This window comes from Pleurodeles waltl, chromosome 3_1 (assembly GCF_031143425.1).
Source record: "Pleurodeles waltl isolate 20211129_DDA chromosome 3_1, aPleWal1.hap1.20221129, whole genome shotgun sequence".
Taxonomy (NCBI): Eukaryota; Metazoa; Chordata; class Amphibia; order Caudata; family Salamandridae; genus Pleurodeles; species Pleurodeles waltl.
The window spans coordinates 1,124,652,845-1,124,672,620 of NC_090440.1; the positions used below are offsets into that span (position 1 = coordinate 1,124,652,845).

The 19,776-nt window shown below is 41.3% G+C and overlaps 1 protein-coding gene across 1 annotated transcript in view; it reads right to left on the reverse strand.

Moving 5' to 3' along the window:
- Window positions 1-19,776, reverse strand: part of LOC138283556 (uncharacterized) — a 239,449-nt gene that overhangs the window by 32,889 nt on the left and 186,784 nt on the right. The window lies entirely within an intron of this gene.

Below are 19,776 nucleotides of genomic sequence, written 5' to 3' on the forward strand. Positions count from 1 at the left end.
ATTCTAAGGAATTGTCCTGTAAGTCCTATGTGTATCCCCACAGCAGAGAATGCTGACATAAACCTACATCTATGCTCACTATAAGAGGAGAAAACCAATTTGAGAGATTGCATTGGTAGGTTATCAACAGTGCTTATTAACAGACTGAACAATCTAGTGGCCTTGTTATCCAATATAAATTCTATCTCTAGCCAGTCTAAGGAGAGAAAGGATCTCATGTGTCATAGCTTAGAGTATTGCCAGGGAAATAGTGCAGTCGATAGGCCTTTGATACATCAAGCAGCCAGGGCTCCTATAACGAATGCATCTGTCAGGGCTAGTCTGCCTATAGCTACTAATCTACCTACTTTGCGCATAATGCGCAACCCTAAGGTTTCTTTGGAACATGAAGATATGTTTACCTATTTCCACAGAGGAACAAGAACTCTTGGCCTTTACACTATAAAAAGGGTTTCTCATCACTTAGTTCAAGGGACCAAACAGCAAAGTACCTAGGGGTCACAACAAAACATTATGATATATTTATGACCAAGGTCCAAAACTATTACTAGGCAGCAGGGAATCACAGGAATCACTAATCAATAAATCTGTCCATTGGTTCAGGAAATTTAGAGGCTGCAGATCGATCATCAGAGGGGACACACTAGATGCCTCCTAATTTAGTGATAAATGCTCAACTCTGGGTTATATTGACCTAAGGTTACATAAACATGATCTTGTAGAAGGTCTTAGAGCATTAGAAGATAGGTTTAGGCCTACTACAAGAATCCAAATAAGGCTTAAGGCAAACGCTCATTCCCCGATACCTGCTCACAAAGTCTGTCCTACTAAATTATTTACATCTCAATAGAAAGCCTCCCTTCGAGTAGCCCACCCATTAAACTGGACTGAAATTGACTAGATAAAATCCAAGAAGAAATTGGTTCAGTAATTAGGCTGTCCAAAAATCGCGGTAGCTGAAAACACTTCCCCAGCCACAGATAGGGATGAAGTCTATGATGCAGGGGGGATCGCTCAACCATCTCTAATAGCTCTTCGACTCTCTGAAGTAGAAATTGAACAGTGTAGACTTATACCATTAAGCGACATAGGGGGAACTCAAGTGTAGTTGGCACTCTAAGACTATAGACTTAGAATGTTTCAGGGCTAAAGGTGCTAAGATCTCAGACCCTGAATGGGGCAATTTTATAGATAAACACCACATTGTCCTGCTTCAAGAGACATGGGCAACTGAGCTGGTTTTCAGGCCAGGGTATATTAAACAGACACCATACCATCAGTTGTGGCCAGAGCATCAGGTGGCCTGCTGAGTTGGCTGAGAACAGAGTTGTTCACTAAAATAAAGAGAACCTCAACTGAATACAGAGATCTACTGGAGATAGTCATATCAACAAGCAGTGGTTTTGGGGCTAAACATATTGCCATTATTAATATCTACCTATGCGCAGTCTTGATGAATGCTCAGTCGGCTACAATAGATCAACTAACTGACATGCTTGACAAGTTGGACCATAGATGTCTTAAAATAATTGTAGGAGACTGTAATACTCAAATGCCAGCAGACTCCTCTAGATTGGGGCTGCCTGACTCACTAAACACCTCAAGGGTGTCATTTCCCCCAGTTGATGACTTTGAGATCAAGTCCTTTAGGGCAGCAGGCCAAACTACTGATATGTTAGTGGCACATAGTAGGTTCTAAATGGCTCCAACCGAGCTGAATCCCCCATACCCCCGCTCTATTTTTAAAAGGAACTTATACATTAGCAACATTGACTGTAAATTTGTAGATATTATATTAACGCCTTACACGATAGACATGGAAGTTGTTTCTAAGTTGGACAGCAATCATGATCCGCTTAGTGCTCAATTTCAAGTAGGTCCCTTTCTGGAATTTATCCTGTCAGCTAACATGACTATAAACAAGGTTACAATAAGCAGCAATATTTGGTGCCCAGGGAAAATCACTGGAGGGTGACTGAAAATGATGGTATTCCTGAGGACCTCCTGAAAATATTGAATAGTGAGACCTTTATACAGGTTAGGTGGAATCTGGGTGGGGACCTGACTGCCAGGATATCTATTAATTATGGAGTAAGTCAAGGGAGTGCATTTGCCCACACATTGTTCAGCTTAAACATCAATGGAGCAGTAAAGTGGTTGGCAAACTGCACCCACGGCGCACATAAATCTGCAGGCCTAAGTACCCCAGTTCTCATGTTTGCAGAGGACACCCCCTTATTCTCACAAAGCCTCAAGGTCCTCAATCTATTTTGGATTTTTTGCTTCTTTTTGTTCCATGAAGAGGTTAGAGATAAACCCGTCAAAATCTAAATTTATGGTATTGAATCCCCATCGATCTTTTAGATGAAGATGTTGGTCAAGGGGGCATACTTGGGATGAATGATATGCTTTGATTCCACAGGGGGTTAAGATTGGCTGTTAATCTTTCCTGGGAACCCCAGATAGGCAAAAGCAGAGTTATCCGGTGGCAAAGAGCATGGGACATAACTAGAAAAAATAAGGCCACTTCTAGTAGATCGGTATCACCAGCTCTTGAGATTTACCGACAACTGGGCTGGCAGGAGATACATATGGGGCGGAGGTCTGGGGTTGTGCTAATGTGTCCTCACTCACCCAAATTGAAAATAAGTTAATTAGGTCACTATTTTGCCTGCCTCAAAGCATTTCCATTATTCCATTATGCCTGGGCCTAAATAAGATTGATCTCGTGATGTCCTAAAACCTCTACTTTATTGGGTGCAGCTATGGATGATTCCGGAACTGGTGTCTTTTAGAGAGGCCCTAGTGGAGTTAGCTAGTATTGACATAAACATATGCACTCCATGGCTCAAGCAGATAAAATATCGTTGTGAAATGGAGGAAGTGTGGCTTTACCAAAACACACTGAGTAAAGCCACAAAGCTGAAGAAAGGCTTCTGGGAAGTAATGCTTTTGCAAATTTGGAATTCTCAAAAAGTGGGGGGCAAGACTAAAAAACATTTCCAACATAAATGCACCCCTAGCAGTGATCCATATTTAGAAAGGATTAGGCCACCACAAGCTAAAAGCATTTATATAAAATGTAGGTTTGGTTATTTACCTGTGAGACCTTTCACAAGTAAGTGCCCTTTTGTCCTGTTATGTCATGAAACAGAGAAGAATTTCATCTTGTTCTTCCCCGGCTACGACTTGCCACTTGGTTTTTGTAAGCCGAAATAAAGTATTATTGATTGATTAAGTATCCTAAGTCCTAAGGCCATTAACAGCGGCAGCAATAGGGATGTGAAGGGGTCACTTAGTCAAATTCCAAATGACTGGGCATGGCTCCCAGGTGCTCTACAGCCAAACACTACCACCTATGAAAAATACTGACAAGAAAAACAAACACTGAACACGCTGCCAAGGGAAAATATAGAAATTTGCTTGTGGAACGTTGAGGACCCGAAAAGTAAAATGGAGGATGTGCGCTTTGTGGCCTATATAAACTCTTTTCACCTGGTAATGCTGCAGGCAACTTGGGAACTTGTCCCCCGGGATATACCAGCATTCTGGTACTTGACAAATCAGCTGTAAAATGACTCACCTGTTTGGATGTCCGCTGGTGGAGAAGCCATTTACGTAGAGGGTGAGAATAATGCAAAAATAGAAGAGTTACAAACAGACCATCCCAATATGCAAACTATGAAATTAATAGACAATGATCACCCTTTGCTGATAATAAATGTCTATATACATCCCATGCCGGCAAAGAAAAAGGAAACAATTGATCTTTAATTGTCTTTTATGATTGTTCAAATGTCATCCAATCCTATGGCACATATTTTTTTGACTTTTGATTTCAATATGAACCTGCTGCAGGAAGTTGCTAACAAACAAACAATGGAAATCCAAAACCAGATTTTGCATATTCCCCCACTTCACCTGTGAATACAAAAGGGGGGACATCAGAGGTCTGGCCCTCGTTGATGACCTGTATTTCCTATTGTTGAGAACTTTAAATTGGGAAAATTAAGTCTGATGTCCCTGCCTTTCACATGGCAATGGCTAATTCGACCACACATTAGTGTCCCTCTTTTTATTTCAAATGGTCAGTCTCTTCAAGAGGAGAACCCTACTGGAAAATTATCATCAACTCCAATGGATTCTGGTTAATCTCCACTAAAGGCTCCACAACAAAGCACACCAGGACATGGGACCAGTCTCCATTGTCAACTATTGGAGGTTAAATTGGTCAACAAGATCTATCACTTGTCTCAAACTTGAAACAAGGGCACAGTGGGGAAAAAAAACTTAACTCATTCTATGACCCGCTAGAGCAATGGGCCCAACGTTCAATCCTCGTTCTCACAGACAAAGTTCCAGTATAAATTGTACTTAGCAGTCCAGTAACAATTCTTAATGAAGTAACCTTGCACGCCCCAACACTATCCAGGTTTTAATGCCTCTCACATGTTGTATGCCAATGACATAGTCCTGATCAGTTACACAAAGGTTGGTCTGCAGAGGCTAATAAAAGCCACAGCAGTTTATGCGGCAGAGCATGGTCTCCAAGTCAATCATAAGAAAACTAAAACATTGCTAGTCAGCACAAGAAGCCCAGCACCGACTTTCCACCTGGAAGGCTCAACTCTGGAATCAGTGAAAGAATGCAGGTATCTGGGGATAATCTTTGATTCAAGAGATTCCTTCAAAACCCACAGTCATTCGGTACTAAGAAAAGTAATATTCTAACTTCTGTCTTCTGCTCCTTAAGGAACATGCTAAAAGTTTTGTCTTTCCAACTGTTTTTTGGCTGCAAACTTCACTCCTTCCGTAGCATCTGAAGCAGAAGCTCTCAGGGAGAAAGCAGACAAAGTAATTAATAACGCTACTATTGGCACTTACCTTAGCATCCCATGACATACCTCCCCATAAGACTAGAATTGGGCTAAAGAGGCAGAACCTTTCCAGTTTTGGAGCCCACTTAAAAACCTGCTACAAATTAATTAAAGAGCCAGAAGGCACGCAAAGCAATGTTGTGTGGAGCACGGGCACATGAATATTTGAATTTGGTTGCAAAAACCTTGCAAGCTGAGAAACTTTGGGCTTAAACCCTGAACCAGGCGGCTTTTAAAAGAGCAATTAGTTCAGCAGCCAAGAAGCTCATCCCTCACTGTCAAAATCATGCTGACTAAAGGATCACCTTCTTGGATAACAATCGGCACATACGGTCTCCTGAAGCCACGACCATTCTTAGAGGAACTGTTTGGGTTGAGAGCAAAGCTCAAGTTGCTGAGCTATCAACTGGGTAGTTTTAATACTTTATGCAACTCCCCAGCCTGGTTGAAACAGTCCACTGTGACCTCATGCCAGTTGTGCCATTACACAAAGGAGGATATGAGCCACATCATTTTACATGCCCCGTACTGATGACAGAGAGAAAAAGACTGTTGAAATCCCACCTTCCAAGCAAAGGAATCTGCGCGTACTGACAGGCAGTTATAATCTGTATTCAAGAAGAGGACCTTGTGCTGTGTGGGACATTTGTGAAATTTATGTTGTTGGCAGATAGAAAACTGGCTACGCAAAATCTGCAGGGAAAGGACACAACATATAGGGTCCAGGATCTAATTGTACTTTGCCAATTGTAACCTAGCATCTTGTAACTTGCTATTGCACTCAGTGCTTTCACTCAGTTAGGCTGTAAGACCAAGGGTATAATCCTTATTGACTACGCACTGGCTGCACTTTGTCTTCTTTAATTCATTACTGTAACCTGCTAATGCGCTAATCATTTAAATGTAGTGAACCTTTCAGTTCATGGACACAATTAGTAGTGAGTATGTAACGTGAGTGCGCTTTGCTCACTTTAGCCTAGCACTGTAACTTGCTAATGCACTAAGCACTTTAATCTAGATAGCCTTTAAGAACTTGGCTATGACCTTCAACAGCACTTGATTTTTTCTGGGGTCGTAACAAGCAAGCTGTTTTACGTTTCTTGTTTTTAATTGTAAGTTTTAATTAACTGAACAATAAAAATGTCATTCATTCATTCATTGCCTTTAAACACAGTTGTCGTCAGACCTTATGTTTTTAGTAACTGTGATATCTTCCAGTTCCTTCATTAATGACACAGAAACAGCATCTAATGTTACATTCGTCTGGGTCAAATAGCTACTCCTCACCATGTCAAGGTTGAATAGGAAACACGTACACTCATATAACCAGAATAATGTAGTCTGAATTGACATTCTTTTGCCCTATATATACTTAAGGAGACATCTGAAACGCACATCTTGATGCACATAATCTGCCAGACACACCTACATTTATGTTCCAAATTCCCCCACTGTCTCATTGTCAGGGAGGAATACACAAATGCCAACTAGTCACAGTCAGGTAATCTAGGACACAGGCTGCAGGCAACAAACGGTTAGGATAAGGAAATGCCAACTGTGCCAACTGAAAGTGGCATTTTTAGATTTGTGATTCAAAATCTGACTTTGTCATTAAAGAGCATTTTAAATTCCAATCCTTTTTAGACCAAACATGATATTTCTACCTAATCCCAATCAATTGTTAGCACTTATTAAATATAAAACGGTAACCCATTTTTTTCCCATTGGAGAGGTAGGCCTCATAGTTGTAAAAAATGAATTTGGACGTTTTACACTACCAGGACAGGAAAAACGTAAAAACATGTATACTACATTTTATCCTACATTTTAAACACAATGCACCCTGCCTTATGGGCTGTTTAGGGCCTAGCTTAAAGGTGACTTATATGTATTAAATTGGAGGTTTAGGTCTTGCCAAAGGTTTATTTTCTCAGGTCAAATTGACAGTTCAAAACTGCACACAGACTGCAATGGCAGGCCTGAGTCATGTTTAAAAGGGCTACTTAAATGGGTGGCATATTAAGTGCTGCAGGCCCACTAATAGCATTTAATTTACAGGCCCTGGCACTTGTAGTATGCTTTACTAGGGACTTTTAAGTAAATTAAATGTGCCATTTTGGTATAAGTTTTTTCTAAGTTATAAGGAGTCAGCATGTGCACTTTAGCAACGGTTAGCAGTGGTAAACATGTAGTATCCTTTACTAGGGACTTTTGAGTAAATTAAATGTGTTATTTTAGTATAAGTTAATTCTACTAAATTTTAAGGAGTAAGCACGTGCTCTTTAGCACTGGTTAGCAGTGGTAAAGTGTACAGAGCCCTAACACCCCAAAAAATAATTTCGACAAACAGGAGCAGAGAAGGTGAAAAATTTGGGAAAGACCACACGAAGGCTGTCAGATCTAACAAGAAAACAATTCTGGATGAGCCCCTATTTCCCCAAAAGAAATATGTCACACTTCAAGTTCACACTGGAAAGCAAGATGAAAGCCTTCACACAAACACGTAAAATGCTTCTGCTAGACTTAAAAAGGCACCTGAATGATTTAAGACAAAAATAGCCACTTCTTTGAGGTTGGGACGTCTTGACTTGTGAATGGCAAACAGCACTGGGTCGCCCTTTAAGAGCGACGCGAAATACTAGATTTAAACTCCAAAGGTTTAGCTTGTTAGATAGAGTATACTTTACACAAAATGGTCAAAAAAGTTTCTGTCTGGATTTCCTGATTCCGATTCTTACATAGCAATAGCCTTTCAGCCAGCACGTACGTTGAAGTGGCAGGGCGTGATTGTATTTGTGCCTGTGTTTCCTGGCAGTGCCTCAACTGAGGCCGAAAAAGCAGGAACGTGAGTGCAGTTTGGGAGCTGTGCTGTTTTAATGGACACCTCACCTTCTTAACAAAGAGCCTTTTTCCCTCAGACTGTGCACTTGTCTGCAGCTACCTCTGAGATACAGGGCCACCAGCTGTGATGACGGTGGTGATCTGACCCATGACCCAAGAAGTCAGGTAGTGGGGAAATTTGCGACAGCTACTCAAGGAATTTGCTTGGCAAAGAGAGGAGGAGAGAGTGGTAGAGATGGATGGCAAACTGAGGCAAAGGTTGTGAGGAGACTGAGGTGAAAGCACAGCGGTACGTGTCTTAGTGATGGTGCCCGGCACAGCTTGTGGTGGCCCAGCCAGCTTAGGAAATAGCAAAACAAGTTTTGTCTCTGATAAATTGGGAACACATTTTTTGTGGCTGCTGGAACTATTCCATGGCTCCTTGACTCTGATGTCCCACCTCTTTAGCCAAACGGGCCGCTGTCTCACTAAATCCACATGGAAGGAGGGTAGGTTTAGATTTATAGCAGGATTTGGAGGGGGGGTGTACTTACCACGTTCCTAGAGGGGACTTATGATTATCCTTATCAGTAGTGAAAGCAAATGTTGGATGAATTTGCTCATATATTCTGTTTTACATGTATTCATTCTTTCAGATGTGCAAGTGGCAGGATGCTGACTGTATAACCTAAGAAAGTCATATGATATTGTGAATTTGAAAATATCAGTCTGTTTCCTTTTTATTAAGCGCCTTCAACGTGAAAAAAGCTCAAATCATCCCTTTTGCTGCTTTCACCTTAGGAATACTTGAGCGGCTGGAAGGAAAATATCTTCTAGAATTAATACATCAAGACAAGCTGAACTAGAAATACAAATTGTTGGACCTGGCCTTTTTACAGGGTCATCATCAAACGTTTTGCCCCCTTCCTCCTATTTTTTCTGACCTGTTGTTGTTGGCTTTTGAACTCTGGGCACTTTACCACTGCTAACCAGTGCTAAAGTGCATATGCTCTCTGTGTAAATTGTACTGTTGATTGGTTTATCCATGATTGGCTATTTGATTTACTTGTAAGACCCTAGTAGAGTGCACTATATGTGCCTAGAGCCTGTAGATTAAATGCTACTAGTGGGCCTGCAGCACTGGTTGTGCCACCCACATAAGTAGCCCCTTAACCTTGTCTCAGGCCTGCCATTGCAAGGCCTGTGTGGGCAGTTTCATTGCCACTTCGACTTGGCATTTAAAAGTACTTGCCAAGCATGAAACTCCCCTTTTTCTACATATAAGTCACCCCTAATGTGTGCCCTAGGTAACCCCTAGAGCAGGATGCTATGTGGGTAAAAGGCAGGACATGTACCTGTGTAGTTTATATGTCCTGGTAGTGTAAAACTCCTAAATTAGTTTTTAAACTATTGTGAGGCCTGCTCCCTTCATAGGCTAACATTGGGGCTGCCCTCATACCTTGTTGAAGTGGTAGTGGCTGATCTGAAAGGAGTAGGAAGGTCATATTTAGTATGGCCAGAATAGTAATACAAAATCCTGCTGACTGGTAAAGTTGGATTTAATATTACTATTTGAGAAATGCCACTTTTAGAAAGTGAGCATTTCTCTGCACTTAAATCTTTCTGTGCCTTACAATCCACGTCTGGCTAGGTTTAGTTGACAGCTCCTTGTGCATTCACTTAGACACACCCCAAACACAGGGTACTCAGCCTCACTTGCATACATCTGCATTTTGAATGGGTCTTCCTGGGCTGGAAGGGTGGAGGGCCTGTCCTCCAACAAAGGACTGCCAAACCCCCTTCTGGGACCCTGGCAGACAGGATTGAACTGAAAGGGGACCTAGTGCACTCCTAGGCCCCTCTTTGAAGTCTCCCCCACTTCAAAGGCACATTTTAGTATAAAACAGGGCCTCTGCCCTACCACCTCAGACACTTGCTGGAGAGGAAACCTGAACCAGAACCTGCATCCTGCCAAGAAGAACTGCCTAGCTGCTCAAAGGACTCACCTGACTGCTTTCTACAAAGGACTGCTGCCTTGCTGTTGGCCTGCTGCCTTGCTGAACTCTTGCCTTGATGCAGAGGTGCTCTCCAACGGCTTGGATAGAACTTCTCTTTTTCAATTGGACTCCTTGTGCACCGAAAAATTAGACGCACAGTTTGCTCCGTGGTGAAAAATTCACCGCACGCCGATCTAGAAAGACGCTGCTCGACCCCGCAAAGAAACGATAGATGCAACGCCTGCGGTGCAACCGGAACTTCGACGCACGGCCCGCCTGGACAACCTCAGCCGACATCCAGAGAGGAAATCGACGCGACACCTGCCGGGAGGGAGAAAATTACACGCAGAGCCCAGCGGAACGACTCGCAGCAGGACAACAAGCCCAGGAATTCACGCACAGACCCCGGGACATCTGGGAATCCCGCAAACCACAGAGGAGACTGATCCGCGTGCCAGAAAATGATGCACGTCTTCCCCGAGTGAAAAATAACGATGCAAGTCTGTGTGTGAAGGGGCAAAACCGACACACACACCATTTTTGTTCCCGGAAAACGACGCACGTCTCCCCGCGTGGAAAATAACGATGCAAGTCCGTGTGTGAAGTGGCGAAACCGACGCACACACCATTTTTACATGCACCTCCTCCTCTGCGGCCCTCTGCGGAGATTTTCCACTCCAAACCAGGTACTTTGTGCTTGAAAGTGACTTTGTTTACTTTTTAAAGACTTCAGACACTTCATATCACTTTTCAGTGATATCTCTACAATCTCATATTGCATCTTTTATCGTTTTGACCTGCAAATACCCAGATAAATATTATATATTTATAATATACCATTTTTGCTATCAATATCTAGTAGAGTGTTGTTGTAGTGTTGCACTTCTAATTATTCTTGTGTCATCCTGAATAATTTTTGTCATTTTTCCTAATTCTTTTTAATGTTTTTAAAGTAATTAACAATTATTTTTGCACACTTCTGTGTTTTGTGTTTTCTATTTTTACAGGTGACCAATAGTCTTGTCTAGTAAACCCAGAACTGTAGTGAGTAATTACTCCACTTTTCCTTGTTTTGATTGACCAGATTGTAATTACATATTTAATGTTCTGGAGAAAGATTTTTGTTTGAGTCCTGATGAAGTGCCAGTGGATCCTTTTTGGACAGTTTTTGGGCGTGAAACATGTTGACTTTTTGTAGAGGTTGAAGTCATTGTAATTTACCCCTTGTGTATGTAAAGTGTGGGATCATCATTTCCCCTTCACTTTTTCTTTATTTTTAATTTTGACTGGCTCCTCGCTTATTTATTAAATATCTCCTTATATTAAGGGGGCACCAGAGCCAATTTGAATTGTTTTTATCTCTCCAGTCACTTCTTAGTAACCTGAAGATTTTGTGGTACTAAGATCCAAATTCACTCTTAATGGCTTGAAGGTCTGATGCTGGACCTGGTCAGACCTTGCAGTGCCAGTCTGATGTGGAGTGCGGCCCGATGATGATGCATGAGAGACATTGCTTCTGAATGAGTGTGCGCCTGTGAGAGGGGTGTGAATACCCTTCATCTTTTGGAACTGTGCACCTAGTGATCCTTATAGTATATATTGGGAGAATGTGCACTGGATCAATCAATCTCCCAGTCCCCCTTTTTTTTCCACAGCTTTGGTCATTGCACAGGTCCAAAGTTCTGAATCAATTCAATGAAGTCCCACAGAGTATGGAAAGGAACTCACAATATTTTAACTGTGCAGGTTTTATTAAAAGCTCAAATGGTAGAGATGTAACATACATTTCTCTGTCCTCTTACTTGGTAAAAGAATAGGATCCCTGAAGTATCTTGTGCATTGAGCGCAATTGACCTTGAAAATTATGTATGGATATTACAGGTCAAGTAACTTTTCAAGGAAAAAAATCCTACTTTGGGCCTAAAGAAAAATGGCAAGAAAACAAAGTCAAATAACCGGATCAAGGTAGTTTGTGCATTTTATTACCTATTAATGACTGGATGGAGTTTCCATAAAAATCTCCAATTTCCAAACATTAAGATATTTATCTTGATAATACAAATGTGCACAAATTTCTTAAATGGTGTATAACACTAAGAGGAACATCAAAATAATGAGCTGGAACATCCATGGTTTAGAACAAATAAAAATGTAAACAGATATGTCAGAAATGTGGAGTTAATATCATATTCTCATGTTCCAGGAAACATCTTTGCGGGAGAAACCCATGACAGAAGGTTTTGCTTCTTTTTTATTTAATGGCTGCTAAATTGGTGATGGAAGACCTTCCATGGGTCTTCTGAAAGTGGTTTAAAAAAAAAACAGTAAAAGGCACAAAATGTCGGTTACATGGACAAAAACCACATACTTGCAGCTTTCACAATAGTGGAAGAATTAGGAGCTGAAATAACAGATATGGCTAGAGTATCCAGAGTCAATTGTTGTGATAGTGGGGGATTTCAATATGAAACTGGTGCCAACAAAAACAGGTGATACTATAGTGGATACACTAGGCATCCAAAACCCCAAAGGCATTCTTACCTCACTTCAATTATTCAGAAAGGGAAGAAGCGATAGGTGAATGGCTAGGAGAAAAGAAGCCTATTTGCCTTGATGAGCGCACAACCCTAAAATCCCCTAATAAAAACATTTACTAGGGAAACCTAGTTAGTTCTATAGCTTACATCCCTGTTTTAGTTTGGCATTTCCCATTTTTAGAGTACGTAGGATCTTAGGTATAAAGGGTAGAGATCACTGGGCAATGTAGGTATCTATTTCCTTACATTCAAGTGAGAGAGAACTTATTGTGGAAACAATTCTCCCAGTAAAGATTGTTTATCCCAGAGATTGAGTACACCTCTAGACCTCACCTACATTCAATCACTGTATACATATCAAACTATCTGTATAAAAGATGAGCTTAATAATAGGCAGAACAAGCAGCTTTGGTACAAATGTATAGTATGTGAGGTAGTTTCATGTCTCCAGATTATAAATCTAACACATTATTATTATTTTATAAAAAAGAAAACTGACCCTCGACAGAGCCGATAAGTGTGATCCTACGTCGGGATAGGGGAAAAAAGATAACATACTTTAGTACCAAGTGGTAAGAAATTAACGCAATAACTGTGGGGGAACCAAAAACAGGTCTGTAAATTGGTAAATAGTGTATGTGACACAAAGCTAACTTCTATAAAAACTTAATATCAGAAGATAAATGGGAAAGACATCTCCTGAATGTATTTGGTACATCACAAATAAAGGTAATTCCAATAAAACATGAGTGTGATTGTGAAATGAGTTCCTTTCCAGTGACTAATATAAAAACTATTGCACAGTCACTAGACCTCTCTTGAGCTGCAGGACCCAATAATCTCCCTGCTCTAACAGTTGAAAATAATACTGAGTGGTGGGAAAAATATTATGCTCTAGTATTCCAATGATTATCAATGGCAAGTGATACGCCAGTATCCTGGAAGGTAGCAGTGATAAAGCCCATATATAGGAGAGTGATCAGAGTTTACTCCATAATTATGGGTTAAATACCCTGACTGACATTGGATAAAAGATCTTTGCAAAAATTATTTTAATACACTTACAGAAATTGAATATTAGTTACAAATATCCCTCATTAGCAGGGGGTTTCAAAGTCCTTTTGATGGTGGACCACTGATCTTTTTGGGCTGAGGTTCAGTAGTCATTAGAGGTAAACGATGGGCTCTGTATGTTCTTTTTTGACTTCCAAAACACCTTCGATGCAGTTGTCAGAGGCCACCTTTGGAGGAAATCAGCTCAGTGGGGATACTGATCAAAAAACTGCACACATACAACTTGGCACAGGTTGATAGGTCAGGGCAACTTTAAACAAATCTCAGAACAAATAGGACGGTGAAAGGGCTGTAAGCTTACACCCAAGTTGTTTAGTATCTATATAGAGGACCTTCATACCTAAAATCACTCACTCTTTCCCACTTAATGTGGGAAAAGTACATATCCTGTTTGTTTTATGCCAACATTTTAATTACCAGGGGTTTCAGGAAGTCCTCTTGATGGGTGTGCCAATGTTTTCCTTTGTGGGCTCTAAAAAAATCACTCACTCTTTTTAACCTAATGTGGGAAGAGTACATATCCTGTTTGGTCTACACTAAAAATGTAATTGCCATGGATTACAGCGTGGCAGGCTTTCACAGAAAAATAGATGCCCATGCCAGTTATTTTAAAATACAATGTTTAACTATAAACATTTTAAAAACTGGACTTAAATGTTTCGGCGAAGACCAGAGGGCCCATCCTTCTTTAAATGAACCTGCAGATCCTCCTAGCCACAAATCCCCAGACCTGGAACAAAGCTGCCATTTCTGGTTAGTGGTTTCTGCCTTCCAGCAGTGGGCCATCAGACACAGAAACATCCCATGCAGACATTGTTGTTTATAAGTGTTTTATGTATTTTTGGCAAAGTGTAATTGTGAGTATCTGAGCAAAATTATACTTATATCTCAGTTTTCCCTTTGTACCCATGCAGACCTTAACTCACACCAGTTCACATATTTGCTTTTGTATTTATATAGTGCTTCATACATATGGAAATACTTTGGTAGACTGGTTGCATACTACCATGAGTGAGAGCTCCTTGGGATGAATGTGTCTAGATGCAGTGGGACAAAAAATGTAACTGCAGGCACCTCCTTCAATAATGTGGGGATATAAAAGGATGATTCCCTCACATGAGTATACCAACTATGGTTGTAGCATACGTGTTCTACAGTTTTGTCTCATCTCACTGACATTTATAGGCTAGACACCTTGAATCTGAATCTGCTAACTCTCCTGTGAAATTCTGAGCCCACTACTGGCATGGGTGCAGGCAGTCCCTTAAAGTAGCCTTCACCACATAAAGTGGGAGAGACACCACCCTACCCTTCAGTCTAAATACCTTCCACACAGCAAGACTTAACCACGAACCCCGTGCACACTCTCTTGAGTCTCCCTGCTCCCAGATGCTCCCTGAATTGCTCCCTCTCCATCTTCTCATCCTGCTCCTCATTTTATTATTGTTAATTTATTTTTAGTGCTGCTGGCTGCATTGCTTCCCTTTTATGGGCTTCATGCAAACCTTTTCCCTTTTTATTGTCTGGATTAACAGTGCAGCTGTTGCCATACAATTATGTGAGGAACAATAGAGAGAGGCTTTATCTTTGCCCACACTTTTGGATGTTTTGATTAGGTAGACTTTGTGTGCTTCCACAAAAATGGTGTTGCCCTCCACACAGCTTTTATCATTTTGCCTGAGATTGAACTTGTAGGGGCACACATAACATTGTAAAGCTATTAATGTGTGTTACATAACTAGAACATTTATTGAGTTTTTCTGTGGCAGCAGCACAGATGAGAGTTGGACTGTCATTAACCAACATGGATGTTTAAGTCTTGCTGGAAAGTTCAACTGTCACCTGACTTTTTAGCCTTAACCAATATTATACTGCAGTTCTTTGCTTCCATACAAATACATATCCATTGTCATGCTATTTACCTGCAATGCGTCCCATTGCCATGCAGCATTCCTTTAAAGCCAGAACTATTGGCATTGCTGATGCTTGTTTTAACTTTTTCATTTAAAGTTCTTAAATTAGTGTACACCATATTAAACTGGTAATTTTAAATTGGCTGCAATGAGCTGGAACACATGTGCAAGTACACATCACAACACGTCTTTGCATGCATCATGACACTTGCGTGCAAACTAGCAACCATCTTGAAATCAATTTCTTTTCATAGAAAACCTATTTCAATATTATCAGTCTTGCATGCCATTGCAGAAAAGCATTGGCAAAGCCAATAGTTCAGCCTTTTAGAGCTATGGCTTTCCTGACACTTGTTTTAATAGGGATGTGGGATTTCCTTTAGTGGGGCAGGTACAGTTGTTTGTGTGAGAAAAGAATTATATTATTGATGAGTATGGAAACAGCATAAAAGAACCTATGATCGCTAGTATTTGCTGGCTGAAACTGTATTTTTTATTTATTTTTGTAAGGTTTAGATATCTTGTGGTATGATTGGCCAGACCAAGAAAATTGGCATAGAAATTAAATGGAATGGAAGGTATCACCGGATGACAGGTGGGGTTTGCATTTTCAGTAACCTGAACTCTGGAACCAAAGATTTTTGTCAAAGAAACACATTATCTGAATCATACCGCTTAGTTCAGCACCTTCTTGGTTTTCTATGCAAGTACTTTTCAGCAATGCACTACATACGTAAAATTCACTTTTTAGACACATGCATGCACCGGCTCATCTTGGGTGTGTTGTTTTTGCAATGCCACAAGCAGATCTTAGGCACAATATGTACACTGCACAGTTTCCAATCACCGCCTTAGTGAAAGCATTTCTAAGGCAAACCAGTGAATATGGGCATGAACATCTCACTCATTTATGCATGCTCAAAATGTTCTCATCCATTGAATTTATGCACTTCTGTCGGTACAGATTTGCTGCAATATATATTTGGGTTTCTGCTCCCAAAAATTAACAAGTTAAAAGCTCCTAGTGAAATGAGAACACTGAAAAGAAATGACAAAGACATAGCAGACCCAACTCAGGCCCCCCAGACCTAAATTCTAGCCAGCAATGCATTTGAAAGGTTTCACACTCCAAACTACCCCCTTAAGCTTCGTCCCTACCTGTTCCACCTGGACTTGTAGTTCCCCCTTGGAACTCATGACTATGGTCATGTACAAAACGATGGCCTCAAGTCCCTGCCCTGGGATCAATTGTGTTAAATATATTTTCACTGAAAACACTCCTCTTCATCTCCTGCTTGCTCTTGCTATTAGAAGCCTTGATGATAAAGTTTACAAGTGACAACTAAACCGGAGTCACAAATAGAGGTGGGCATGCCAGCAAATTACTGGGGCAAGCTGAGGCGAGGATCTGGATTGGTTCAAAGAATATGTGCACTAACCTAACCATGAGAACGTTTGACATATATATTGTGCAACAACATAATGTAAAATATGAGGCAGTCTCTTCAAAACTCAAACAAGTGTATTTCTTTAATATGTGGAAGCGTTTCATCTTAGTGCATCAGATTATATTACTGTATAGACAGACGTTTATTAAAAGTTATAGTTTTGAAACATGGTCTTAGACTCAATAATGGCTTGCCCCCCAAGCATTTAAATGTGCACAGTGTGCATTAATAAAGAAAAAGAGGTTCAGTGAGATAAAATGTTGGACTGGGATCACACAATTTGGACAAGCAGGGGTGCCAATATTGATTCCAGATTGTATTGGGTTTCACATTTTGAAATTTAGCTACCTAATGTATATCTCTGTTAATCTCTCTTTCTCCTATTTTACATCAGAGGTGACATTTTTGTGTTTTATTCTTGGATCATGTCAAGAAAAACAGACACAGACATAGAAGATCTGACTTTGGGCTTCCAGACCCAACTACCAACCCAAGAATGTATTTATTTGGTGGGTGTCACACCCCAAACACCGTCCCTGAAGCTACGCCCTTGAAAATGGTCGACACTGAGTAATGAGTTCATAGACCACCTTCAGCATGTTCAAGTGCGGACCACACCCAGGGTGCAGACATTCACAGGGTGCATTGTGTCTAAAGTATGCCAAGTGTTCTTGGTGATTTGTATGGGGTGCCAAATTTGATCTTGCCCATGGTGCTATCTTAGCACATGCTGGCTGTGAATGAGTTGATATCTGTTTAGCATATTCAAGGTGTGTGTTTACATACAAAGGAGGACAAAATCAGGGCCATGCCAGTGGACATTAGGTATTGTAGAGCCTGACCCCTACATAACAAGCATTGGCAACGCCAGTCAGTCTTGCCTATGCAAGAGCTATTGGATTGACAATGTGTTTGTGCCATGTTGTACACCAGTATGGCATGGGTTAAAGTTAGTGGTGTGAAGTGTCATAAAGTGGAGTGGGGGAGAAGTGTTGTAGCATGAATTTGTTGGAATAATGTGTTGAAGATTGGAGTAGAGTGTTATAGAGCTGAGCAGAGAGAAGCTGAGTTCACAGACTGGAGTTGAGTGAGGTGGATTAGGAAGGAGTGGGTTGGAGTGGATTTAGGTAGTCTGGTGGAATGGAATGATGTAGAGTGGTGTGTATTGGAATAGGGAAAAGTGGAGTGGATTGGTGGAGTGGGGTAGCTTGGAGGGGGTGGATTGAAATGGGGTGAGGTGGATTTAAGTGGGGTGGATTAGATTGGATTGGGTGTATTGAATAGGAGTGATAGGACTGGGGTGAGGTAGACTGGATTAGGGTCGGGTGGGCTGGATTGGAATGAGGTGGTTTTCAGTGGGGTGAATTGAAAGTGGGTTGGAGCGCCGTGCAGTGGATTAGATTGGATTGAAGTTGGGTGTATTAGATTGAACTGGAGTGGAATGGATTGGACCAGAGTGGGGGATTAGATGGGAGTAGATTAGATTAGATTGTAGTGAGGCAGGGTGGGGTGGGCTGGATGTATTGGATTGGAGTGGGGTGGACTCAGCTGGGGTGCAGGATTGGATTGGGGTGGAGTGGGGTGGATTGGAGTGAGGTAGATTGGAACCGGGCAGATTGTTTTGGATTGAGTACAATTGGATTGGGGCAGATTGTTTTGGACTGGAGTGCAGCAGATTGGAGTAGGGAAGATTGGAATGGGACAGATTGCTTTCGGTTGGCGTGAGGTAGATTTGAGTGGGGCAGATCATCTTGGATTAGATTGGAGTGGGCAGATTTGAGTGAGGCAGATTGTTTTGGTTTGAGTGAGGAAGATTGTTTTGGATTGGAGTGGGGCAGATTGCTTTGGATTGGAGTGGGGCAGATTGTTTTGGAATGGAGTGGGGCAGACTGGGGAGGCGCAGATTATTTGGGATTGGAGTGGAGCAGATTGGAGTGGGGCACATTTTTTTTGATTGGAGTGGGAAGAATGGAGTGGGGCAGATTATTTTGTATTGGCTTGGAGCACATAGGAGGGGGCAGATTGTTTTGGATTGGCATGGGGCAAATAGTAGTGCTGCAGATTGTTCTGGATTGGAGTGGGGCAGACTGGAAATAGGTGGATTGTTTGATGTGGAGTGGGGAAGATTGTTTTTGACTGGAGTGGGACAGATTGTTTTGGATTGACATGGGGCAGGTTGGAGTGGGGCAGATTGTTTGGGATTGAAGTTTGGCAGATTGTTTTGGATTGGAGTGGTGCAGATTGGAGTGGAGTAGGCCGAGACGATTGGAGTGTGGTGCGGTCCAATATTTAGAACAAGAGAAACGGTTTCTTTTATGAACAGCGCCCACAAGCAAAAACTAAACATAACATGAGTGCAAAGTTAGAAAAGAAGAAAAAGGTTATCCATAAAAAATAAGACTTTGCAATTTGTTTGTCCTGCTGGAATGCTTTTGACAGTCACATGCCTTCTGTTTGCAGGGCCCTAGAAGTTAAAAAGAAGTACCTCAATCACGTCGGGAGCAGTGTACAGGCACTGATTACATTGAATCTGCTCCACAGACATGAATGGAAATGATGCTTGGCCTGCAGTGACGAACTGAGAGTGTCCTGCAAGCCAACAAATGGTAAGCAATGTGTGGGCTCCAAGCCTTTTTTGTTAGCAGTGTCTCGCAAGTGAGACACATGCACTAGCGCAGGCTCGGCCCTAAAAAAAGATTATGGCCATTCAACCAACTTAAATCATTGTTAAACTGCTGACAAAATATCTTCCTTAAAAGAGGTGGATATTTAACCAGAATCGTATGATTCCAGGGTAGTCAACTGGCCAGTATTTTACTGGCATTTTTAAATGAAGACTATGGACCCATTAACCCAGCCACTGAAGTTCAAGAAACGTCTCAGAACTGAACACTTCATTTTTGCTCTCAAGTAAGATCAGGACACAAAATAGCTATACAATAGCTGACAGACTAATTAGCATATGGAATAATGTCACAGAAAGTGACGCCACACACTAATTTGCCACGAGTAAAAGGTCATGGTACATTTTATATATCATATTTATCATTTCCATATTCCAATGTGTGACTGAGTTTCGAAAAGGCTGGGCGAGACAGCATTTTTAAATA